At 42.0% G+C, this 26,734-nt stretch overlaps 1 protein-coding gene across 8 annotated transcripts in view; it reads left to right on the top strand.

The window, feature by feature from the left end:
* Positions 1-26,734, top strand: part of DTNA (dystrobrevin alpha) — a 223,238-nt gene that overhangs the window by 52,604 nt on the left and 143,900 nt on the right. For 5 of the 8 annotated variants that reach the window (XM_059860118.1, XM_059860131.1, XM_059860139.1 and 2 more), the window contains exon 2: positions 958-1,031. The exons of the other annotated variants lie outside the window; for them this stretch is intronic. The gene's annotated coding sequence lies outside the window, so the exon portion shown is untranslated. The remainder of the gene's footprint in view (positions 1-957; positions 1,032-26,734) is intronic. 8 annotated transcript variants of the gene reach the window in all.

A 26,734-nucleotide genomic window follows, 5' to 3' on the forward strand; every position in this document is an offset into this window, starting at 1 on the left:
TAAACCGTCTTTATCTGAAAATGAACACCTGCAGGTAGTCCTTTCTAGGCTGCTCGGGTCACATTCCTCCACAAGGTGTTGTTGGTAATTTAGTATTGTCAGAGGCATTAGTCACTGCCACAGAAGCTTAATAATGCATGGTAGGAGCCAGCTGGTAATTAACAAATTAGAGATATCATCTACATTTTCCTCAAATATTTCAGATGTAGCAAAAATAATTAAAACGGGGAGTGCTTTGGGTGTTTAAAGCTGTTACGTATATTTAAAACTTCTCGCCATGTTAGGAAATTATTCATTATTTTAAAGGTCAGCTAGGCCTCATCTTGCTGCTCTCCTAGGATTCTGTAATTCACACTGAAGAGTTGTGAAGCAGGGGAAGGGCCAGACTCCTGTCTTTTCCTTTAACACTTTAATTCTGCATCATTTAGCAAATTCATGCCAATGCCTGACTTCTGTGCCTGTTTTTAGGAGTGGCATGACTTTGTAGGTCTCAGCTGCTCTCTTTTGCATTTAACTTCCTTTCGTATGAGAAGTGTCTTGAATTGGAAGGTTATGTTTATGTGTATGTGATGGAAAGATGAAATTGGCTTGTAATTGAAGCTAAGGAGGGAAAAAGTTAACACAAATTGTATGAAACTGCAATGCTGGGACAGACACCACAGTATGAATGAAGGTGATGATGGGTTTCATTTTGTAGTGTAACTAAAATATGCTGGTATGCACAAGCTTGCTTTAACTCACTTGGCATCTCCATATTTTATCACCAGATGGTGACCAGCAGTTTCAAACTTGAGATGCTTTCAGTTACCTATGTGTGATATCTGAGCAATAGTATACTTTGATACATCTCCCAACCATGCTGCTTCAGCCCAGTTCTCCTTGATCCTCCTGCAGCCTGGCTCCAGGGCTTGGCTCTGAGTATCACAAGCCTTTGACTCTGCTTTTTCTCCGGGGCAGGATCTGATCTGGGCACTCTGAGGCAGACGAAGCAGGGAACAGAGCAAGCGATCGGAGGAGCATCATTTCTGCGGGTAGGGTGTGGTGTTACCTTTCTTTGTGGGGAGTGCTTGGGTACTGGCAGTGGCTTGGAGAAATACAATTTATGTCTGAAAACATTCTTCTTGGAGTTAAAAAAACCCTGCTTTTGAAAATATGGCTGGGTGCTCATTGATACACAGTGCAGAGTTTTTGTCAGACAGTAACAGTTTGTGTTCAAGCTTTGAACGCATGGTACAGATGTGAGCAGCTGTACAATGTAATGAAAAGTAGATAAGAATCTGCCCTGTAATACCTTTGCTCTTTGCTACGTTTAGTTATCTCCACATTGATGGAACAGCACTGGGGATTTCAAAGCATGCATTTCTGAAGCTTAAAAAAGAAAAGGAATTCCATATGCAATTTCTATTAAGATTTTTAGCCTCTTAGAATTAAGCCGAGGTGTTTTGAATGCTTCCTAATACCTTTTGGTACTAAAGCTCAAAGGATAGAGGTAGAAAAAGGCTGTTAAGTTATTCACAACCCTGTTAACAGTGTAGACTTGTTTTGTGCACCCTGAATTCTCTTTTGTTGTTCTGAGTGGCTTTTGCTTGGGGTCTTTCTGGTCACTTTGTACTGACTGTTGCCTCAGCAGAAAACATTCCCTGTTTGTATTGTATAACGGCAGAGCATGAAAGTGCAGGCAACACTGAGTCCCACCGCACGCAGACACAGGGAGAGAGGGATGATGCTGGGTGAGAGCTGACACCCAAGAGGGCAGGCAGAAGCACAGCAACATGGCAGCCTTTTCCTGCAATCCCTCAGCCTCCTGAGAACCAGCCTCGCATGTCCCTGCCTGGTGCCAACAGCACAGCAGGCACATTTTGCACATTTCCTGCTCCTTCCACTATCCACACCAAGGAGCCTGTTGAATGCACCACTTGTCTGGTATTGTTGGTATTCCTGGATTTCCCTCAGTGCAGTGCAAGGGCAGGGTGTAGGGGTGGTCCTACCTGGTTCTGTCCCAGGCTGTGAGGTGGCACCTTGGCACACACACAGGCCTGGCATGGCTCCTGGCATCCATAGCTCAGACATGGCTGGGCAGTCTCACCTGCATATTTCTCCCAGTGACAGAACAGCGTTTCCTAGTGCAGGAACTATTCCTGCAAGCAGGGCCTTGCAGATCATCCAGAGATTAAAAGGCACATCAAATTTTACTACAGTTTTCATCCCCCTGAAGCCCTTCATATACACAAACAATTACACAGACTTCATCATGATTATGGCCTGTTAAACTGCTATATAAATATTGGTACTATATTTTTTGAATTATTTTTTGCCCTTTGTGTTAATTCAGTTCATGACCTTCACACTTCAGGTTTTAAAATGCCACTGCATCCATAGAAGACTAGATTGCTGTTGAGGGAAATGAAAATAAGTACCATAGCAAGGGGGAAAAAAAGTTTTATTTCTTCAATCTGATACAGTTCATGTAATCATGGAAGGTAGGTGATGTCTTTAATACCTGTCACTCCTTTGTGCTGGTGCTTTCAAAATATTTGGACACAAGTCATGGAGCTTTCTGTTCACCTGGGAATGAAGAAAGACATTCTGTCTGAATGTCCTTAGTTGCTGCTTTTTTCACATTACGTTTTGGGTTAGTATTTCTGCAAAGAGGCTATACAGAAATCCCAGAGCAATTTAGGCCTCTAAGATTTCTCCATTCTGTAGTTTAATTTTGACAAAATAATAGCCATATTGCTCTGTATTAATGGATTATTGTGATACTTGGATATTGCATTCAAAACACTGCATTTCAGTACAACTGCTTAAACCCAAACTTTATATAGGTAGAATATGTTATTTGCTGCATTCCTTTTATCCTCAACAAATCTACAACATTTACCTCCATAATTTTCTGAAAAAAAAAGGCCCCTTACTTTTGACACATTTTGTTCTGTGTTCTTTTTCTCCACTGTTTAAGTCAGAATTAGGCTGTCCTCTTTGTGTTTTATTTTTATTTGATATTTGGGAAGCAATAAGCTTACCTATATGTTCTGTGTTCAGCCTGGAAGAGTGACTAATTCCAGAAAGACTGCTGCTCACTGGCTGATCACTGCACTTGCAATTTACTTTTACTGTCAAAAATGATGAAGCCCTGCAGCTGAGCATTTTGCTTCCAAATGCATATGGCTAAGCTGAAAACCCTTTTTTTTCCTAGTTTTTGGGACTGATAAGTGAGATTCAGGACTCCCCACCAGGGTTGTATTTGAAGTAGTAGGAGTTCTGGAGAAGCTGTGAGGAATTTTGGTTGAATTTGGGGATGTTCTGCTGTTAGGAGTTGTTCAGTGCTCTACTTACTTCATGCTTACAGAAAAGAATTCCTTTTATTTCTGACAGCAAAGAAAAATTTCATTCCCAGCCACTGCCTCAATGTCTTCCCTCACTTAAACAAAACAACAGGTGACTAGACCTTGAAGTGTCATATCTGACTTATTTGGTAGTTGTTTTCTGCTTCTTGATAGTGCTGTGATATGAACTTGAGGTTATCCCAGCTGCTCTGGCCACTTCTCTGCTCACTAAAATAAAGACTGCCTGGTTTAGTCATTAATATTTGCTGAGGCTGCATTTTCTCTGTTCAGAGGCTCCCAGACTCTGCATGTAAAGATCTATGTTGGCATCTTGCAATGACAGTTTCCCTGCCCATGGGAATCCAGGCTTGTGTATGTATGTTTTTGGAGTAAAGGGTTGTGCTGGTATGTTCAGGCTTATCTGCTCAGCCTTTTCATCTGAATGGAGCCTTCCACGATGAATTGACAGCATGAAAAATTCAGTCCATCCTGTTCAGAATTACATGTGTTTATTCAGTCCTTTGTTAAAGCTGGTGCTGTTATTCATGCACGACTTTTGCTTCCATGTAAGTTTTATTATACTTTGATCTCCTGTAGCACCCAACAAAGTTTTTAAAATCACTTACCCAGAAACCATTGTTTCACTGCAATTATAAAAGAACATGCAGTGAATCACAAATGAGGATATTACCCAACAAGATATTCCTAGAAACAGAAGAGCACTTACATGCAATACAATATATTAATCATTTATAAGGAGTCAGTTATTAAAATATTTTTTTTAATACTCTGGATGTGAGGATGTGGAAAGCCTGTTCATTGAGGATGTTTGTGGGCTTTTGAAACTTTCTTCAGTTTCCATCCTCACATTCTTGTTACAGATTTGAAAAGCAAAAGCTCAAATATAGTAGTTTGGGTGACTGCAGGTTAAGGTAGGTCTAGACTATGAGTGTATATGTCTGCATGTGTATGTACACGTATGTAGATGTATGTGTGCAGATAAACTCAACAAACTTTTGTCTTTAAGAGAAATCCACAGTGTGCTTGGTGCTTCTTTATTTCTACAGAATTGATCTTGATCAAAGACTTTGTCTACTGAGACACTTTTCACAGCCAGGCTCTGTGGTCATTGTAAGCAGATCTCTCAAATGGACGGAAGTCTGATAAATCTAGCTGAGCTATCACTTCTTTACTGGGGTTGGCTTTAGACATACATTCTTTTAAAGGACAGGATGGGGAAGGGAAGGGAAAGGGAAAGGAAGAAAGCCTCAAGAAATCTTGTTTCGAATTGCCTGTGTGAAGGTGTAGTGTCCCCACTCCCCATTCAGACACAGGACACGTGTCAGCAGGCAGCAACATGAGCTGCCCTCTGTCCCTTCCCCAGGCTGGTGGGATGTGCTTCAATGCCAGTCACGAGCTGCAGAGTTCACTTAGCACCACACTGTGCCCAGTGACGATGCACAGCATTTTAGCAACTACTGAAGCTGAAACCAACTCAGAGCTGCCTTGTACCTGCAAAGCTTGGGGAAGAAGCAGAGAAATGGGGGTTTGTCAATCATGGCCCATGGAGACATTCATGGAATGGTGCACGTTTGTGGTGAAACCAGTAGAGTGGGAGACCTTTCCAGCACAGCATCTGGTCTGACTCCCACTTTTGGAGCAGAAATATTATCATTAAGAATTCTGTCATCACTGAGCAGAGATGCAGGGATGCAATCTTCCCTGGGCATCTCTGCCTCTGCTCCCCCTTTTTGGAGGGGAAACAGAGCAAGGGAAAGGACCAGCTGCAGACTGTAATTGTTTTGAAGCAGCTTTCCACTCCATTAGTAGAATGGAGGTACAGTCTGGGTCATTTGATTTCCCTGTTGATGTAGGCAACAAATCAGATAGATGTGTTGGGAAATTATTCACCACGTCTGATAACTCAGCTTTTAAATAAAGAGCAGAATTTTCCAAATATTGCAGAAAGTGGCAAAAGCAGCAGGAGATAACAGATTAAACACTTCTTAATTGTCTTGTTTTTAAGTGCTAAAGTTTGGGCAAAAGAAACTGCCATTTTTCTAGAAAGAAAACTCTGTGCAACAAGTAAGTTGGTTCCAAACTAAATCTATTCTACTTGTCATGCTGGAAAATGCAGCAGTTGTGATTCCTGTAGCAGAATTTAAAATGGCAAGCATATTTAAATGAGTTTGTCTAGTGAAACTTGGCTAAAACTATCACATCAGTGGGATGATACCGTGAGAGCTTTACAATTGAAACCAAATTTCTTTTGGCTGTGATGCCATCCTCAGCCCCATTGTGGTGAATACCCCACATGGCTCATGCTCTGTGCTTTCAGATCATTCTGCAGTGATTCTTCTGTTTCTCCCATTTTCATGACCCCTCTGTAGGCCAAAGTGCTGTGGGTATGTGCTGTTCACAAACCCTCTGCTTGAGGAGTGGTGAAAGGCATTCCCTCTTGTTTTCACTTGGCCAGCTCTATTCTTGAATAAACTGGATGGTATGGTTGTGGGGCAGGGAGGGGAGATGGTCTTTGACAAAGACCAAAATGAAGGTATTCCAAGATGGCTTTGTGGTTTAGCTTTCCTCATGGGATCAAATCCCAAAAGAGATCAGACTGTCTGAGTGTTAGGAAAGGAACCCCCCACCCCCCCACTCCTTCTTCTGACAGCTACTGCCCTCTGCTCTAATGGCTTTTTGGAAAGCACATCTGTTCATTCATTAATGCATTCCTTTTTCACTCTTAAATATCCCTGTTTATGCTCTGGAAATATTGGTGCTAGGAGACAGTGCATTACTGTCATTTACATACATAAACTTTCCATGGCTTTAAATGCAATATTACTCTTTGTGTATTTTTTCAGAGATGTTGAGCATCTCTAACTCTGAAGGCCATGATAAGTCTACATGGCAATCACACATTACTCTGTTTACCAGGTATCTCCTGTTCTATTTTCCTCTAACTCTGAAGGCCATGGTAAGTCTACATGGCAATCACACATTACTCTGTTTACCAGGTATCTCCTGTTCTATTTTCAATGCCAAACCTTAGTACTCACGTTCAACTGTTTATTGAAGGTGAATTCCTTATCTTCTGTCTCCTATTTATCAACTCTTGTAATTTATCCTTGTTTTATGCTGTCGTATGCATGATCCAGAACAACAGTTCTTTTGACCCTATAAAAAAATTGATGGGTAGAATGGCTCAAAAATAATCTGCACTGGAAATCTTATTAAAAGTAAAATTCAACTCGTTATTACAAAATTGACAGTCCGATTCATTCACCTGTCCAGGGCAGAATGGAAGGTCAGCCAAAATTTGAACCCTTGGTAAGGAAGTGTCACTTCATATTAGTGTAACAGGCACTCCAAAGATAGGATCACACATTACTGAAGGTAAGAGGTGCAAAAACCCACTTACAGACATAAAAGCAACATCCTGTACAAGTATAGTTATTGAGTAGAACATTGGTATTATAATCTCTCAAATGACAGCTTTATCTGACTGTAATTCATCATGAAGTAGAGTTTCTGGTGTGTCAGGAGTTCTCTTGACCTGATGCAAGAACTTTACAGCTTAACTTTATGACCTCAGGAAATTGAATAGGTTATCGCAATCCTAAATCTAGTCTTTCCTAGCCTGAAGATACTCAGATTCCTGTAATACCCACTACTTATTACAATGGAAACTTCAAAGTTCTAAAGCTTTGTTGTTTTGTCATAGCTCACACAATTGCACTAAAGTGTCTTGACATATTACAAGGTACATGTTTATTGGTTTTTATATTGGAGTTAGCAGAAAAAATTCACGCTCTTAAATCTTCACCAGTTTTCAGTACATTGGAGTTGTTCTGAGTTGTAAACAGTACATTCAGAAATTAGCTCCTAGGTGGGATCTTTTGTGTCCTGCATGTGTCACTGCAGAAACATTTTATGTCTGTTTGGTGAATTTGGAAAGGAGTCTTCAATGCCAAGTGCTCTTTGTAGTCACACGGAGAGATCTGAGGTACATTCCTGACCACGCTCTCATCACATGGCTCTGAAACACTCATTTACTGCCTCAGAAGTAGGAACTATTTTGTTCCTCTTTCTCCAGAGTTTGGTTTGTGTGAAACCTGCTTGAGTTTTCCTTACAGCATGCTGATAGGATTGCCTGTTGCTTGGCCAGGGATCCTATTTCTTGAGCTAATCTGAACATGCATCTCAGGTTTCTTTTCAATCTGCCGAAATACGACTGTGATAATTTTATCTCGACAGTCTGTACGGCTCCACTCGTATTCGAGCGTCAGTCTGCCTGGCTGTGGGTTTCAGGCACATGACCTTGGGAGAGGTACAGATTACTCCTGTTGTGGAAACCTTCTCTGTCAGGGTGATGTGTGTGTGCATGTGTGTGGTATGGCTTTGTAATGCCATGGCAGACACAAAAACTGTCCTTCAGTGTCTCTCACTGGCTAGACTGGCCACAGAACCATTTTACTGGGCTTGTCCTGGTTCACCTGGCAGCTCTGCCTGCTCTCTGCTTCCCTCCTGGTTTTGTTTTACTGCTTGTTTTCAGCTCAGTGGAGGATAGTTGATAGTATAGTAGATAGTGATAAATAAAATATATAAATTCCTGACTATATAATAGATTGGAAGCACCACCAATTAGGAAAGTTGCCCAGCAGTTCCCATTATAGTACCTTAAAGTTTTTCAGAGTATTTGTAAAACTTTTAATGTCTGAACTGAAATTTTTCTAGCCAGCTGTTTACCTCAGCCTGAGTATTTTTGGAATATTTCAGCAAAAGTGATTCAGTAAGACTGAGAACAAGATTGGCATAAAAATAAGTTGGGTTTCTTCACATTTAAAGAAAACCTTGGGTTATTTTCTTCGGTGTACTTCAGTGTTCTTGTACACTGGAACAAGGATGTAAACTTCAGTAGAACACATGACCTTTGCATGAGTAGTACTTCTCTTATTTGTCCTTGTGGAAATCTGCCCATTTGGCCTATACAGTAGCCCTCAAGGGAAAATAAATCCAGAGCAGCTTATGTTAAGAACTGGCTGCAGAGGAAGATCCTTGATGGAACTAGTCTCTCTACAGGTGCTGCTGGGGAGTCTCCCAAATGTGCTCGTGGCACCCAAATTGTTTCTTGGTCCTTGAGCAGTTGTCAAGGTTTCTGCTGTATTTGTCTTCATGTGGATTTGGGTGCACAGGTGTGTGCTGAGAAGTCAAATGCTGTACCCCTAAGTCTTGTACACACTGAGGGCAAAGCTGCAGCTTCACAGGCAGCCTGAACTTTGACATCTCCAGTCTCTTAAAAACTGAGGCTGCTAAAGCAAAACCACATAGCATTCTCATTCCTAAATTCCTCTGGAATAATTCTGCAATATAGTGCGGTTTGTAGAGTAAAAGTGATAGAACCTCCAGTTTGTTGTAGTAATTACACTGCTTAGCATTCAAAACAACCTTGATAGAGGATCCTGAAGCACACTGGGCTTTCCCGTCTTTCTCACATGAAGTATGCATGACATCTACACTTCTGGCAGCGCTCTGGTAGGACAGGCGGGGGGTGGGAGAGGAACTCTACTTGTTCTTGGACAGCACTGTCTCAGGGGAAAGAAAGTGGCTTACATTCTAAGTTCATTTCCATTTTAGTTTATGAAGCACTGCTTTTCAAAACTCCTGGGTTTTACCATACTTCCAGCCCTTAGCTGAACAGATGTCAGAAAAAGACAAACAGAAGGAAGATAAATATGTGAACATTTCAAAATTTTTGCTATGGTGCATTGGCCAGTACTGAGTAGAAAATAATCCTGCTGTCAGTAGTGTGTTTGATGTTAGGATTACACCTCTGTTCAGCTCTGCATTTTTTGTTGTTGCTGTTCTCTTTTAGCAATCTCCCTTTTCTTCAGAAAGAGCCTTTTGATTCAATGTCTGTTTTGTTCAGTGTGGTCAGATGAATGTTATTTCCTACTTAGTAAATGCCCCATGCTTGCTGTACTTCATTCACATGAGTAGATTTGCTTGAGATCAATGTGAATGTTGCATGGTTGGGTTAGCAAAGAGTTAATATTTTTGACCAAGCTGCGTAATACTTCGGGATACATTTCTCTATTGATCCTCCAATCCTCTTAGGTCTGCCTAAATAAGTTCTTTATGATGGAAAATAACTTTGCAATTTATAATACTGTGAGATCACTTTCCCCTCAAAAGATCATCTGTATATAGTCCTTCTTATTTTCAGACTCACTGCTCCTGCTCCAGTTTCCTCTCTGGCAGTAATGGTTTAAGGATAAATAATAAGCAAAGTTTGCAGGAAATCATGTTTTTTACAAACTCAACTTGTACCTGATGAAAACAAAAACAAAATTCTGCCAAGTGGGAGTCATAGCGTCTTAAAGAGATGCATAAATCAACAGGCCCTCCCCCCAATTGTCTGTAATAACAAGGCTTTGGGGTTTTTTTCTGATCTCCTTCATAAGATTTTCTGTGTTTGCTTGTCATGATTTTGCTTCACTGGACCCCATGGTTTTGACTGCTCGATGAGAAATGTCCTGGCCAAGGCATAAAGAGCATGGAGAGGGTAGGAATATATCTCAGTGACTCCCCTCTAGAAACTTTTTCCAAAGTTATAAAATTCATCAACTGAACAACTAAAAATACCATAGTTGAGTGGTTCATTAAAGAGCCTTTTATTAATGTGAGGCAGATTTTCCCCTGACAGAGGAATACATGTTTGGAAACAAGTAAAAAGAAGACATCCTGCATCCCAGCAATTTATTCCAGACAAAGGTTGCCTTCCTGACATCTTCAGGGAAGCCATTAGTTCTGCATACTGTAATTTGTGTTGTGATCCCCAGGCCTTGTATAGCAATATATTAAGGGCTTCAGAAAGCTGTGCTGAACTCAGTCATTATTTCAATTTAAATCCTACCTGAATAAATGGATTACCAGCTGCTTAGACAAAAATATTTCAATTAAGACAGGAGAGTAACTGATAAATTCCATGGATAAACATATTTCCCATATAATAATGCAGGAAAATGGTTAACTTCACGTTACAAAAAGGAAGGGTGCTGAACAGCACAAGCTGATGTGCAGATACGAGCAACTGTGAGTTTATATTGCTGTCGCAAGTGGTTTCGTGTGTACAGAAATAACTTCTGTGCAGGCCAGGCTGGGTGCCAGAGTCGTCATCTCTGCTTGTATGGCGCTGAGGTTGCCAGCACTTACCCTAAAACTGATGTAGCTGTTGGCATAACAGAGACTCGCAGTGCTCTCTTTGACGTCCGAAGTACAATGCAAGTGTGTAGGCAACTCCTTTACAAAAGGAGCAGCAGAGATGCAAATCTTCATGTCTGTGATGAGAAGTAGCAGCTGGGTGTTTGCTAGAGGCCAGAAAGGGCAGTGGGAGAGCAGAGCATGAGCAAGATTCTTCTGTTGGTGTCCTGTCACTTCCCAGGTGCTCTGACCAGAGCCTGACCACAGCATTTTGTTGGAGCAAGTCCAGAGGGAGGCCACAAAGTTGCTGAGGGGACTGCAGCACCTCCTCTATGAAGACAGGCTGACAAATGTGGAACTGTTCAGCCCAGGGAAGAGAAGGTTGCATGGAGACCTCACAGCAGCCTTCCAGTACCTGAAGGAGGCCTACCAGGGGGCTGGAGAGGGACTCTGCATTGGGAACTGTAGTGACAGGACAAGGACTAATAGGTACAAATAGAAAGAGGGGAAATTTAGGTTAGATACATGGAAGAAATAAATAGATGGTGAAGCCCTGGAACAGGTTTTTCAGAGGAGCTGTGAATCCCGTCTCTGGAAGTGTTCAAGGCCAGGTTGGATGGGACTCTGAGCAACCTGGTGTTGCGGAAGGTGTCCCTGCCTTTGGCAGAGGAGTTGGAACTAGATGGTCTTTAATGTCCCATCCAACCCAAACCATTCTAAGATTCTGTGATTTTGTTAGCAAACAGAATTCAGGTTTCCATCTACAAATGGGTTTGGAGAAAAAGGCTTAAAAGAAAGAAAAAAAAACTGTCTTAGGTCCAAAAAGATTTAAAATATTGGCTGTGCAACTGAAAGTAAAACTCTGTGACAGTTACTCTCCAATCATATTAATCAAGTGGCCTTTAAACAACAAAACCATTCAGATTTTCAGCTGGGAAGTGGAGTTGGGCTGTCAGCTGAATAGACTCACTCTACTGACAGTAAACATAACTGTGGAGATGAAACTTTGCCTCTGGCTGCATGATAAAAGAGCTAAAACTCTCGCTCTCTGATAAAGTATATATTTCTCAGGATATGTGATACCATGAGATGTGCTCCTCGTCCCAGGAATTTGCACCTTACGCAGCAGTACAGGAAAAACAATATAGGCACTGTGTGAAGAGATGAGACACATCTCATTCATGAAAAGGGCCATGGCATATGTCATCAGTTAATAGGCAGCACAGCAGGTACCATAACTACTTTGAAAAATACTGTGTTGTTTGAAGTTTTTCTTTCTAGCTAAAAGGTACTTTCAGTCCTTCTACACTCAGGAGCAGAAAGTAGTATTTTTTTAGAACATCTTTGTTTTCATACTCTCCTAGGATGTGTCCTACCTTATTACCACACCTTTTCATTTGATAACCTCTGTTTGGAATTAAAAATACTTGAATGTAAAATACTGATTCTTAGAGAAGCTATTAAAACTGAAGTTTACTTTTTATGAGGCAAAGCAGCCTGTATGAGTTCTGTTTATGCATTGCTTTGTTTTGCCAAACAGTTTGGCAAAACACCAAGTTTTGTTTGTATATATCCCAGAGCATGGCAATTTCTTGGATGGAGGTGATTTCTGCCTTTGTTTCTTGCTCCAAGTGTATGGTCAGTGCTAGGAGAAGAAGGCCAGACTTTGCCATAATTGGGTCAGATTCTGGCTTCTGAGAGCACCTGAGTGTTCAGCTCATTTAAAAAAATAGCACAGAAATAGTGAGTATAAAGGATATAATCTCTGTAAAAGTAGCTTTAGGTCTGAGCAACCTGTCAGGATTCTCACTTATGGCTATGGACGACATGTATTAAAGACTGCAAGGAAAGCTGCAATTCTTTCAGATAAATCAGCTGGTCTGATTACCATTATTATTAATACTTCAGAGGGAGAAAGCTGATTTGGTAATGAGTTTTTTTAAGCAACATGCCATTTTTACATCATTTTCCAAAGAGTTCTGGCATCCAGATTCATATATCTAGCTGAAGAGGTGGAAACCTCAACATACTTAAATAACTCACTGATTGACACTCTATTCTAGTAAACATACTAGAGGTTTGCCTCTGGCACCAGGACAAACTGGGATGGCACAGCACGTGTTCATACCACTGAACTCAAGTCTCTAGACTGGGTGGCCACAAGCAAACAGCCTGCTGGAAATGTCTCTGGACTCTGCAAACTCCCAAACTCTGCCCAGGAGTCCTCTGGAGGAAGGAGGCCCAAAATCGTGCCAGGGACACTGTGGTGTTGTAGCAGTGCAGGCAACAGCTCCAGCTCTCAGGAGCACGTCCTTGCCCAGTGTCACTTACTAATATAGACATATTCTTATCAGGGAGATGGAACCAAATAAAGAAGAAGCTGTAGTTTGGTTGCTGTAACTCTCCATTGTGTTGCAAGACATGGTTATGAACCCTGTTGAACGCTGTAATAGGTTATTGAATAACTCTGGGCAACCTGCCCCCCTAACAGCTCCGGAGTTAAGTTGGAACAAATCTGCCCTGGGAAAAGCCAGAGCCCAGCATGACTGCTTTTTTTCTGCTGGGCAGGATCTTTCTGTCAACGGGGTTTTTCAAGACACATTATACATTTGCTTTCAAAAGCCGTGAAAATATTTGTGGGGAAATCTTGACATTGGCTACAAAAGAGTTTGTCTCCTGGGCCCAGCACTCTACTTGGTGTGCCACAGTAAATCACTGAATTAATGCCTAAATTCTGGGTTTATTATTTTTTTTTTTTTACAAATTCCTCTATATCTGACATTCTGTTTTCTCTGTTTACAAAGAAGTATTTTTATTGGTACCTTTTATTGGTACCTCAATGTACATAACATGGTGATATTACTATGGTTTGGGTAGCAACATGTAGCTCTCTTGTCCCAGAGTTGCCAGATATTACTGATGCATGTGTGCAAACAGCTAAACAATCCAAATGGGAAAAAATTGGTTTTGGAAGGAGACTGAGCGGCCGGGGCTTGTCAGCATCAGTTCCAGTAGATCCAGATTCTGTCAGGATGTGCTTGCATGTAGATGTGAGAGAAATCACAGTCAGGTGGTGAACTGAAGGACCAGCACTGCACAGCTTTCATTCCTTTTCAGAGCAGTTTCCCTGAGTCATGGCTGTGAAGGAAACACTTGTTTATATGCATGATACTAAGCATACAATTCATTCCACACAGACTGTTAAAATTAAGTGCCCAAAGTTTGCATCCATTTCTGCCTGTAACATGAAGATGTGTTTTCTGGTTGCCCAAATTGTTGTTTTCAAATACCATAATAATGAGCATTGTGGGAAAGCTGAAATGTAGTACTAGAACTGCCCATCCTGTTTCCCCCTGTTTCACTGATAATCACAGGGATGGAGCACCTCTCATACAAACACAGAGAGAGTTGGTATTGTTCAGCCTGGAGAAGACTCCAGGGAGACCTTGGAGCAGCCTTCTGGTACCCAAAGGTGACCTGCAAGTGAGCTGGAGATAGTGAGACTTTTTATAGGGGCATATAGGCATAGGACAAGGGGGAATGGCTTTAAATTGAAAGATTGTAGGTTTAGATTAGATATGAGGAAGAAGTTCTTTACTGTAAGGGTGGTGAGACACTGGAACAGGTTTCCCAGAGAAGCTGCGGATGCCCCATCCCTGGCAGTGTTCATGGCCAGGTTGGAAGGGGCTGTGAGCAACCTCGTCTAGTGGAAGCTGTCCCTGTCCATGGCCAGGGAGTTTGAACTACATGATCTTTAGGGCCCTTTCCACCACAAACCATTTTATAGTTCTGTGTTGCCCACAATGTCCAAAGGCTTAAGGAAAGAAAAATTCACTGCTGGCCTATCACTGCTGCATAGGCCAGCTAAAGCTGCTGAGCACTCTGCAGTTTAATCATAACAATAAACATTGTGACATTTTAGGGAGGTAGATTTATTTCTTTTCTTAGAAATAAATTCTGTGCTGAGTAAGCAGGCTACTTCTGTAGTTTACTTGGCATAAATCAAAAAATTGATATGACATATATATGAGATTCATGCTTTGGAGTAAAGTTTGTAGTTTAATTTGCAAATATTGTCATTTTCCTTGAGCATAAGAATCCTTCTGCTCATCCTCCTTCAGTCTGGTGATGTGGGAGCTTTGGTTTCCCATTCAGTGTTCATAGTTTCATGTTTCTATAGTTAACATGCCCGTAGTGTGATCAAATAAGTTTTTTGATAATGGTAATTCTGTATGTAATTTGCCATCATTGGGCTTTTAAAGTCTCAGGCAGAGCAGAACTGTTGTATCCAGCTCAGGACTTGATCCACAGCCTAATATGGATGTAGAATGTCTCTGGCCTCAGCCTCTCTGAGCACGTTCAGAGCCTGCCAGGATCTCACTTTGGACTGTTTGCATGATGAATTCATCCTAAGCAGTAAACAAAATGTCGTTAATGCTCTAAATAGACTGCTCTCTTTTCTGGGTTCTCTGTGGTTCAGCTGCTATTTAACTTCAACAACACAATTTTTTTCAAATCAGAAAATTAGTGTTTCAGCTTTTTGTTGCTTCTGTGCAGGGACATATAGCTGAACTCTGTCTTGCTTAAAAACTAAACTTTGAAGAGCATTTTAGTTCTTTAATGTTGCTATTGTTCCACCATTTACAAATTCCCTGCTTCCAGAATTTACCCTGAGAATGATGCTGTAAATGTAGTACTATCATGCTAGAAAGAACTGAGAAGTTCCTGAGTAGGACATCAGTAGTCCTGGGCAAGCAGCTCTGAGTGGCCCTGTTGGAGCAGGGCATGGGAACAGATGACCTCCAGAGGTCCTTCTCAACCCCAGCCACTCTGCAGGTCTGTGGCACAGTTCAGTGGCTGCCTCTACAAGATAGCTCCTTTTCCTGTGAGAGCAACCACCGACTTAACTTTTCTGTTGTTTATATTGTCAGAAAGAAGATTAAAACTCAAAATCTCTATCTGGTGTCATTGACTCTGAAGGAAACCTTGGATCTCTGACCATGATCTCTGACCATGGTGTGTGACTGTATGGGTCAGTTGGTAGTGGGGGATCTGGACACTGCACAACAGCCCACCTCAGTGGTTTTAAAAAGTAAGAATATCTGTAGGAAAAGTCCTGTGGGGTCTTAGGATGTAAACCAGTGTGTTCCAATTTCAATAAAAATATAGTCCAAAACGAAGAAAAAAGACATTCCCTCTGGATGTTATTTCTGGCTCTTGTTTGTTTGTGTTAAATGGAAGGTCTAGAGGGAAGAGACTTGTTTCTCCATTTTACCCCATGCCCTTGAATGGGAGGGATTCTCTTGCTAAGTTTTGTCTCTGCCAACTACAGCTGGTAATCAGTTCACCAGCTCTCCCCACTTGTGCTTCAGTGTACCGAACCTGAGAGTCATCAAAGAATTACACAAGCTGCTTTTTTTTTTTTTTTAAGGTCTTAATTGCCTTCAGGGAATTGCTGGACCTTCCCAAATAGTAAGAAACTTTCATAGTTTCATGTGGCTGATCTCTGACCACTGTTAATAATGTGCTTTAAATTTTGTAGTTGCTTTCCTTGTTACAGAATTCGTGACCACCAAGCCCCGTTGGTGTCCTGAGCATTTCATTTGTAATGGCTTTGGAGTCATTACCCAATCCACTTAATTTCTATTAAAGCCAAATACAAGGAGGGAATACACCCAACCACCACCACTACTCAGACAGTGAGAGTTCAGACTGGAAAAATCTATGGATATCATTAGGATTAAGATGGAAGTAGTGTTGTTTCTGTTGCTATCCCCACCAGATTTATCCAAGTTAGTGTTTAGTAGATGGGTAATGACAGAGGGAGTTGTATGAAGCTCTATCTTCTTTAGAAAAGAGTTAATCAACTCTTGAAGACTAAATTATTTGGTACTGCATTTGGTTTTCAGGGTATTTTTGAAACGTAATGCATCTTAGATAGATCTAACTAAATCTTAGACTATTTCTCCCATCATTTCATTCTTTCCTGGTGTACCTCTAGCCCCAGACTAGACACCATTGAACATACAACATAGCTAGCAGATAAATACTTTAGAGAGAGACCTAGTTTACTGTGAAGACTGTGAGACACTCGTGAAAATGAGCAGAAAAAAGCATTAAAAGAAAAGTATTTTAAAAAGTATTCAAATGTGTTTGTCTGTGTAGTCCTTAAAAATGGTAAAGTAGTTCTTGATTTTATTCAACCATTACCGAATTCTTCTGTAGCACTAGGGGTATCCATGGTGTTATAGGTATTTTTCTTTTGTTCTCACCAATGATCTTGTAAACACACGGGTATGTGCTTTATTCTGTTCAGATAATTAACTCTGCTAGCAAAGTGCTCAAATGCCCTTCCTAAATGTCATGTTTTGTCCTCACTTCCTTGAATTAGAAGATATTTATTTAGTACCCTCATTCACTAACCAATTGGAAATGAAAATAAATTATTTTCTCATTTTTAACATAAACTTTAAGAGGTTTTTTTCATAGTCTAGGATTTGGGGCTCTTGCACAGCCTTGTATATGCTTGAATGGTTTTACAGATTAAACGGACCAGGTCAGTTGAATATTCAGTGTGCAAAGCTAAATTTACCAGTCCCTTAAGTAATATGACATCTTTGAAAAACACAGATAAGGTGTTTTTGTAATGCAGCCTTTTCTCTTGACAGCATACTTTTAAAGGACAAAATAAATAGGCGATTAAGGAAAATCGTTTCTGACCAATGTTCAGCCTTGGAAAGCTTCTTACTACCCTGCCTTTGAATCAGGAGGGGGTACCAGGGTTTATCTGCTGGGAGCACACACATGGACCTCCAGCTCCTCATAAATCTGCTGCTCAGTAGGTAGGCTGCCTGGGAGCTGGATCTGTCCTTGTGGGGCTGTGGCTGGCAGGGCTGCCTGGTGGCCTGGCTGTTTCTCTGTCGTGCTCTGGGGTTGGTGTGCCACAGCTCTTACCTTGCCTTGACCCCCTCCTCCCTCCCGCCGTGCACAGAGGAGATCTCCAAGGTGGTGTTTCAGAATGCTTTGGTCCTGGCTGGATCCTGCTGGGCAGGGTCAGCTGGCAGACCCACAGCTGGCTCCAGCTCTCCTCACTGCCCTGGGCTTGCAGGCAGGCAGGCAGGCAGGCAGATGCTCCTGGAATCGATGCAGGCAATCAGGAGACTCCCCTGCAGTATTTCAGCACAAAGAATCCACACTGGGCTGCACTGGCATGCTGGAAAAAGCTTCATACCACCATTTTGCATTCAAATAAGATTTTACTGGTGGGGAGAGACATACCTGGTGTAGGCTAAGGGGCTGGTGCACAGGGCAGTGTCCAGCTCTGGACACTAAAATGCCCCCAGCCTTTCTGGGTGAGGGATGTGTCAGATCACCTACCAGCTCCTGTGCTGGGCATGTGTGGAGAGCAGTGGGCATGGTGTGGAGGGAGGGGAGCCTTGCCTGTGTTAGATGCAGGGGCACTGGCAGAGTGTGTGCCTGTGATGGAGAACTGGATGTACTTTCTGCATCCATTAATACAAGCACAGCAGGAGTTATCTGTTGAGTTGAGAGGGGCAGTATTTTCCATAGGTGGCAATACCCACACCAGTCATTTTTTGAACTTTCTGTACAAATTGCCAAGGACTGGCAAAAAATAAATTGAAGCAAAGGATGAGTTGTAGCACAAACCAGTGAGACACTGTTTCAAGTAACTGTTTGAAGGCCTGTTTTAGTGTCTTGAAAGGAAGCAGGAATTCACGTGTTTTATTTTTAGCTTGCAAGGGAAGAGTTATTTAATGTTCCTTTGTATCTCATCTCTGAAAATGTTCTCACTGGGGCAGGATCTGAAGTCCTGGAGCTGGTTAACCTGAGACTTGCCTGCCTGTGGAAATTTATATTTTACAAAGGGGAATTACTGAAATTGTTTTTCCCCTATAAAATTTTAAGTAGAGCTGAGTCCAAACTCCAGAACCAGTAGAGTGTTGAAATACTTTCTGCTGCAGGCCATGATTTGTGATTCACAGTTTATAGTGAGGTGTGTTTTGCTTTCAGGATCTCTAAGCATTTTCAGCTTTTTATTGTGGAGTTACTTTTGTTGCCATTTGTTTTGATTTTGGCTCCCATTATGTTATGGGAGTTCTAATTTTTCTAAAGGAATATTTTTATCCAAGTTTTTAATGGTATTGCCATGACTGGGCCTTTAAATCTCTTAAGCAGAGATGGGACGAGCTACTCACAGCTAGTGCTGAAAACCACCTCTCTTACATTTCCCTCTCCCCTCCTCCCAGGTCCCTGAATGTCAGTACCATGGCTCACACTTTAGGTTCCTGAAAATCAATGAAATATTTATGATACTTGGTTTTCCAGCAGCTGGGTAATGAATGGGCTTGCAAGATGCTGCTGGTCAATACTTGCCCCTCTTGTCCAGTACTCCTGGGTAAACAAACATGCATCTTAACCTCCTTGTGAAACTGCTCTTATTTTCCTTGATTTTCTTTCCTGTGAGGCAGCAGAACAGTGTCAGCAGCAATGAAATGAGAGCTGTCATTTCCTCGAATGGGTAAGACAATCTGCAAAGCATGTATTAAAAATAAAACAGGAAGTCAGTGATTATCAATTTTTAGCAAACACGTTTCTGCTGATCTTCAGACTGATGCCTAATGGTAACAAAAGGAGAAGCTCTGCATCTGGGCAATGTAATTTCTAGTTATTTGCAGTATCTTTTCCCCTCATTAGACATGGATGGTTTTTATTTTAACCCCAAGACCTATAAGAAAAATAACAGAGGCCTAGTGTTGTTGCTTGTAAACAGCATGTGTTGAACAGCATGTTTGGGATAAATAGGTATTGGGTTAAAAAAAAAAGGGAGAGTCCTTTTTTTTTGTGCATTTGCAGTTTTCTGAAGTAAAAGGCAGCATATGGCACCCCTAGCAAGGAAGAAGTCCCTCCTTTCAGAAACTCTCCCCCAGCTCAAGGAGTTAATGATTGCTTCCCACCCTGATAAAGGAGCATTACTGGCATCCATGTGGTGTGGGTGACGGGAAATGAGGCTTCCTTCAGACCTGGCACCTGCCTGCAGAGTAGCAGTGATGGTGGGAGAGGAATTCACCTGCCAGCAGGCCCCCAGTCCTGATGGATGTCTGTTCTCATTGCCAGGCAGGAGCCAGTGCTCTGCTGCACGGGCGGCTTCTCCTTATTGCATCTCTTTTCCCCTCGAGAAGAGTCAGGAGTGTTCATTTGGACCCCTCTGCAGAGGAGAGGGAACAACCAGCACACCTGCCAGGAAAGGGAATCCTACACAACTGCTCCTGCTCAGAAAAGATTGGGAGCTGGGCCAAACATTTCATACGTGGGTGATTAAAATTAGACTCCTGCATCCATATGTACGTTCTCATTTTGAAAACACTGCCTGGCTTACTTTTCTCTCCTGCCTTTTATGTATTCCCCTAATGGGAGAATGCTTCCACCTTTCCTGTGGCTTTGACAGTGGCCCTTGCACTCACTGAAAGTGCATTTATCTTTTCTGTCTGTAATCATACCTGATCACAGGCACAGCAACACAGCTCTGTCTTTCCATTTTCCACTAATACTCCCTTGACAAGTATATTCTTGAAAGGGGAAAAAAATGTGATAATCTCTCCTTTGGAAAAACAGCCAAGTTCTGCAGCGGACTTGGCTTTCTGCCTGTCTTCCTGTGCTGCTGCAGCCTGAGCAGACTGAGACCTTCCTGCAACCCACACTGGCTGATCCAGAGAAGACCAGGTCTTGCTGGAAAGGCATCCTGAGGACGAAGGGGAGAAGGTAGGCAGGCTGGCACAGCATTCAGCTGTGATGTGCTTGTGTGCAGCTTGTTCTGTTCAGAAGCACCAAAACCACCAAAGGATAAAGAACCAATAGGGCAGTGAGTGCATGGCTGCATGACCTCCAATTATGAAGGATGGAGACATGCACATACTAAAGCTGTGTTGGTGCAGGAGGATTTTGTGCAAAATTCCAGCTTTCAGTGTCAGATGCATAAGATCACTGAGATGCTTATCATCATTAGTGATTTGTTCCTGAGAGTTCTGAACCATTCCAAGACCCCAGTACTTTCAGAAAGAAATCCTTATGTTGCTAAACACTTTTGAGTATTTTTTGATGTTCTCCTCAGAATGGCTATTCATAGGAAAAAGAGGAGACTTCCTGAAGTTAGCAATTGCTAGGAAAACCCTATTAATGCTGCTGTTTTATAACCAGCCAGATGTCTGCATTCTCCTGTTTCACACTGCCTACCCACTGCAGTCTAAGGGCCACCAGTGGGGAGAGAGCAGTGGGGATCCACGTTGCCCTGGAGGCTGATTAGTTGGGTCATGTCATGCTCCAAAGACAGAATTCTTACTTGGATAAGCTCCTCTGAGCAGGGAAGTAGCAGAGCCTCCACTGTGCCATGTGTGCTTGGGAGGTGTGGACTTGCCCATCACCCCAGTAATTGCAGCACTGTCCTGGTTCTGGCCCTTGCACATGGACATGCGCTCCCATGCATTTCAGCAGCCACCCTGTACCTTTCCTGGGGAAAAAACCTGCTCACACAGAAATGCTGAAATATTTTCCCTGTTGGAGCACATCTTGGATGGTAAATCAAGGCTCGAATCCTCCCCACATGGTCCCAGCTGGGGCTTGGTGAGGGTGCGTGGGATCTCCCTGTGCTGGGTTTCCTTTCCTTTGCTCTGGAACAGCTACAAGCTGCTGGGTGCTGGCCAAGGCAGAGGCAGAGGAGGCAGCTGATGCACACTCCATTCTTGCCCTAACATGGAGCGAGGACAAGGCTGCAGGGCACACATAGACACAAAAGCTTTTTTTTTTAAATATAAGACTAAGAACAAAGCACCTTGTATAGCAAAGTGAATTTTATAGCTTTTTCCAGCCTGGAGAAAGTCTTTTCAGAGCAGATAGTGCTGGCAATGTCTCCTAACAAGTCTGCAGGCTTTACTTGAGGTAGTTTATCTCAAGCTGTTTTTTCATTTCTGCAAATTTTAAATTGTCCTCCCACACCCACGAAATTAAACAGAAGCCGTGACTTTAAAGCAAAATATCCCAATAAAAAAGCCCAAGTGAAATTCGTAAATTTTTACAGAGAAGCTTCCAAAAACCTGCCCATAATTGTAGTTTTTAAGAGGACTTGCAATTTATGCATAGGCTCTAAACATCTCCCTCCATCAGTAAGTTTTCTGGTGCCATGTGGAGTACAGGAGTATGGCACTGCTAACATTAGAAAAGCAAGCATTCATTGTGTACAAGCAAGAGGACAAGATATGTACAAAATACTTAAAGAATTATGCAGCAGCTATTACTGTCATAAAAATGTTGGCAACTGAGCACAGGGGAGAAGCCAAAATATGTTCTCCAGGGAGCAAAAGAGGAGCAGGACTGAGCAGTTAGATGTTGGCTCTGGGAACTGAACCATCCCTATGTGTGTAGCCACTGTGCATGCTGTCTCTTGCCTGGGAAGGCTGCTGCAGCCTGTCCCCCCACAAACAAAGGCAAAAGCCCTTGCATGAATGAGAGGGGAAGATGGAAATTAGCTACAGAGGAAGGAAGTTTTTTGAGAATTACATCTCACTGTTTCAACTGTTTAAGGAAAAGCTTGTTTATAATAGTATCCTGTCAATAGGAGGTGTCTGTGTAGGTGTGTGTATATATGCACAGAATATATGTGTATGAGAAAAAGAACTTTCACTGTGGTCTGTCAGCCTTAAGCACATGGCTTCTATTTTTCCTTAAACCCTGCAACTTCATTAAAAAGGGAAAAATAAGACATTAAGAAACTCCCAAGGTAGAGTGCATGTGAGTGTGTGTGTGTGAGGGAGTATGAGTAATTTATCTTCACATTTAGCTGGAGCCTTGGTATTGTCAAAGCAGCTGAATCACTGCCTGAGAGCTGCCATCTTTGCCATGGTGATAATTTGTCAGAGTGCCAACACTGCTGCCTACTGTCTCTGAAGAGCTGACCTTGTAACAGCATCAACACTCTTTCTTTGGCTTTTGCTGACATACTCTAGGCTCTGGAAACTGTTTTCAAAACAAATATATAATCAAGTGTTGTGCTTGTAAAAGCAATTGTGTTTCTGTCCGTCAGATTATTTTAGGGTGTCTCGCCTGCCAAAGGGCAAAGCAAAGAGACAGACAGGGAGGGCACAACTCCACATAAAAAGTGAGGGGCTTTCCATATACAGGAATGATGGGAATCAAAATTAACCATCACAAAATCAGAAGTTAATGGTAAAGGGGCAGCTTATGACTCCTTGTGCTGTTCCATTGTAAACTTTTGTTTCTTAAAGCAAGGACAAATGAGCAGAGCTCTACAAACAGCAGGAAGAACACAAGGGCCAAAAGCAAGGAAAGCTCTGGATTTAATGGGTGCTATTCTGGCTTTCTTCACACAGAAAAAAATTGCCATCTAAAATACTGATGGATACTTTGCATCTAGACATTTGATGTGGAGACATGAGAGAGGCTTAGCTTAGCAAGTAGGGTAAAAGCATTGTCAGTACTTGAAAATATCAATCTTCTTGGCTCTAGGTTTACACTGCTCTGTACCAGGTAACCTGACAAGTTCAGGCATTCCCCAGCTGGGGGACTATCTGAGCACTTTGTATTCCTGCTGTTCATGTAGATGTACCAAACTCCAGTGCTCTCTGTGTGTCCTGTGTGTTTGGCAGGGCACAGCTGCAAAGGAAGCAGAACAAGCCAGACACATGACTCAACTCAGTCCACACTTGGTTTTGATTGTGGGGGTCAATGGTAGTGAAATGCTGTTACTGATATCTTTTCTTCTTGCTGTCTTTACTAAACTAAATTAATACAGCACTCACTGATGTCCTAAATGGCCTTTCATGGAAGGATTTTGTGATATTGGAGACCAGGTAGTGGATGCATGACAAGCTTTCCTTAAAAGCTGCCATGCAACGTACAAAACCCATACGTATGCTTAGGTAACAGCAGCTGTAATTTTAGATCTGGGATTGGAAAATGCAGTTAGATTAAACCTAGTACTCTCTAGGTTAAGACCAGAATGAAAGATGTAGCTAGTCAAAGTTTGGAGGCAACATCTTCATGAGATACCCCAGTTTTCACTCTCCTTCAGAGATCTATTTTCAGGTGTTGCCAGAAAGGAGAACACTATAATTTATACCGATATTTTTCCCTGGAACCTTCTGAAAGTGCAATCCTTTGGATTTATTGAAGTCAGGTGAATATTTTATATAGCCAAAGTTTCACTTCTGCATGTAGAAGTAAAAGCTACTCTTGATTTTGTGTAACAAATTGTGTTGTTTGTCCACTTTCTGACTAATTTACTTGAAAAACCTCCAATGTAAAGCACTCTGAATTCAGCTTCTTCTGACACTTAGAGGAGCTTTGAGATTTTTGGGATTTGGTTTCCATGTGTCAATGTATTGCTCTGTCTTTACATGTATGTGTGTGTATATATTTATTTATTTATTTATTTTTATTTATTTTTATACATATATGGCCAGCAAAATGGCAGAAAATTGTATTTGAGAGAAACAGCAAGCAAGTTATATTTGAGTATGCATTGTTTTCCAGTTTGCTTATGTTTGCAGTTAAGTGCTGGATTTTAACCTGCAAGTTTTCTGCTTGGGCTACATTTTCTTTTCACATTTCTTCCTGTTTAGCACTTGAATCAGTAGACCAAAGAAACAAACTAACAATCAGAAAAAGACTGAAAGCAGGATTCTCAATAATGTGGAAATAACTTGCCATGAGAGTTATTTTCAAACCTGTTGGCCTTTTTAGAGGCAGAGGGCTAGGCTATTATCTTGGACATTGGAATGATACAGCACTGGAATGATACAGCATCTCAGCTTGTTAGGAGCGAGTGCTGTAAGTTGCTGGGCCTGTTGTATGTTGTCCAAATGGAATCTGCAAGTTTAGCTTTGAAAGAAACATTTGTGCCTGAAAAAAAAGAGGTTTTGTTGCCTTAACCAAAGGCAAAACTAGGAATAGAAATCTGAATGGTCTCCAAGCTATGGTGGACAGTCAGTGACTAAATCTTTTTAAACATGGCCACCCATACATGTTCAGATTTGGGAAGGCTTAGGAGCTTGTTGGGTGGGCCGTGTCTAAAATGTTTGCCTGAACCAAGCTTGTAACAGAAATTTGGTGCAAATTAGCCTCCTGAGATACTCCTGAAAGCTCAGTTGTCTTGGCAATGGAAACATGATTTTTTTCTGATAGTGAGAAAATTTAGTTGTTTAGTGCCTGAAATCAGCTCACAAGATGCATGAATTATAATTCATTTAACTTAATATTAAAAGCAGACACTAGGCTTTAGTGAACTATTTTCAAGCTGAATGTCAGTCCCCTGTACCAGAAGCCTGCTTCTTACAGGTTTAGCTTCTTCAGGATGGATGGCAAGAAGGACTTTCAGAATGACTTTCCAGGGGACTGTACACTCTTACTGGCAGTACATGATTTTACCTAATGGACTTATTAGCTTATGCTGGTTTTTTTTCCTTCCTGTGTGAGTGGGATCACACAGCAGAGACCCTCCCAGCATGCAGCCCTTAATAATAGGTAAGGAAGATTTTTCTGTCAAATGAGAAATTGCTCCTTGTGAGAAACCTAATTTGACACTATCTGAGGCAGACCTGCTACGATTTCTACCAAGTAGTGCCTAAAAAAATGCAAATTGCTTTTTAAAAATGAATATTTATTGTTTACTTCTGAAAACAAGGGAGCCATGCATTAGCTGCTGAGTAAGCAGAGTATCAAACTTGACCATAGAAGGAGAAGAGGAAAATACCATGGAAAATAGGCCTGTTGGCTGAGCCAGATTTTTTCCTGATTTTGTGCATAAAAAGGTCTTGTTACAGCCATATCCTTTAAGCCCTGTGGAGTCAAGATGCATTGCCAAGAAAGGCTTTTGCATCTCTGATCGCATGCTGCCTCCTTCACCAGCCTGTATTTTTCTAAAAATAATCCTGATTTCATACCTTAGCTGATGGACCTTCTAGCAGCCATAATAGATTCAGCCTCCCTGGAAAACAGTCAGCAATGTGAAAAAGCTTTGGATCTACTCTTTGAGGAAGGTTGTACAGAGCTTTTGAAAAGACATCCTTTGTATTTTGAGCTCTGCTAAAACATAGTAAGAACATCCCAAGACCCTTCTGCTTCCTTGGAACAATCAAGTCACTGCTGAATACCAGGTATCTAACTGAGCAGAAGAACAAGAATTCCTTTTTTTCTATAAAGCAAACAAAGTCACTTGGCAGGGGGAGAAGAAAGGATTTGTTTTCCTGTCCATTGGGAGATTTGTCAGGTGGCACAGCCTGAAATGTCTGCTCGGGGTGTGTGACAGTCACTAACAGTGGAGGGAGCGTCCCAAAGACAGGTGTCATATTCTCCATTTGATAAGCAGGGAGAGGAGCTGCCCTGCAATTGGCAGCACAGCTTTTGTGGGCTCTGGGTCTGTGTTGCTGCACTGTCAGTGGCAGATCCCTTCTCCCACACACTCTGCTCAGCCCTCTTCGTGCCACCATCCTCACAGCTGTGTCAGCTCCTTTATCCATTTGGCTTCTGGGATGCTGCTACACCAGATCTGCTGCTGGAGCAGCAGTAATGCACAGCTGTGCATACTCTGGATGTAAGAGCTTGCAGGCAGCCCTGAGGTGTCATACATGTATTCATCAGGGTGCCAGAGGTAGGGAAAATATGCTGATGGTCATTCAAAATATTTTCCCAGCACAGAGATGATTGTGACTTGGTGACTCCCTGAACCAGAGGTGAGGTCTCCACATTTAACAGCATTAGAATATGATGGCATGCTGGTGTGAATGTCCCCAGCCTTCATTCTCTGGGCCGGGCTTGTCTCTCTGTTCTAAGTGGTGCTTTTTCTCTCCATTTTTTTCTCCACAGCAAAATACAAAGAAACTGGTGGAGTTTGATATGTACCTAGTCATACTGCACCCAGGGCTGCCTAGGCCTGACCAAGCAAAGCTGGACCTTAAAATTCACTGTGGATGTATCTGTATATGTAAGGTTTCCCAGGCTATAGCCAGATGGCACCAGAGCAAACCATGCAAACATTGATATAGGAGGGAACACTTCCATGTGGTGATTGACCCTGGATTGACTCCAGGTGCCCATCAAAGCTTCTTTGTCACTTTCCTCCTCAGCTGGGCAGGGAAAAGAAAACACTGTGAAAGGCTGGCGGGACAGAGGGAGAT

Source organism: Haemorhous mexicanus, chromosome 1, assembly GCF_027477595.1.
Source record: "Haemorhous mexicanus isolate bHaeMex1 chromosome 1, bHaeMex1.pri, whole genome shotgun sequence".
In the NCBI taxonomy this organism is placed as follows: Eukaryota; Metazoa; Chordata; class Aves; order Passeriformes; family Fringillidae; genus Haemorhous; species Haemorhous mexicanus.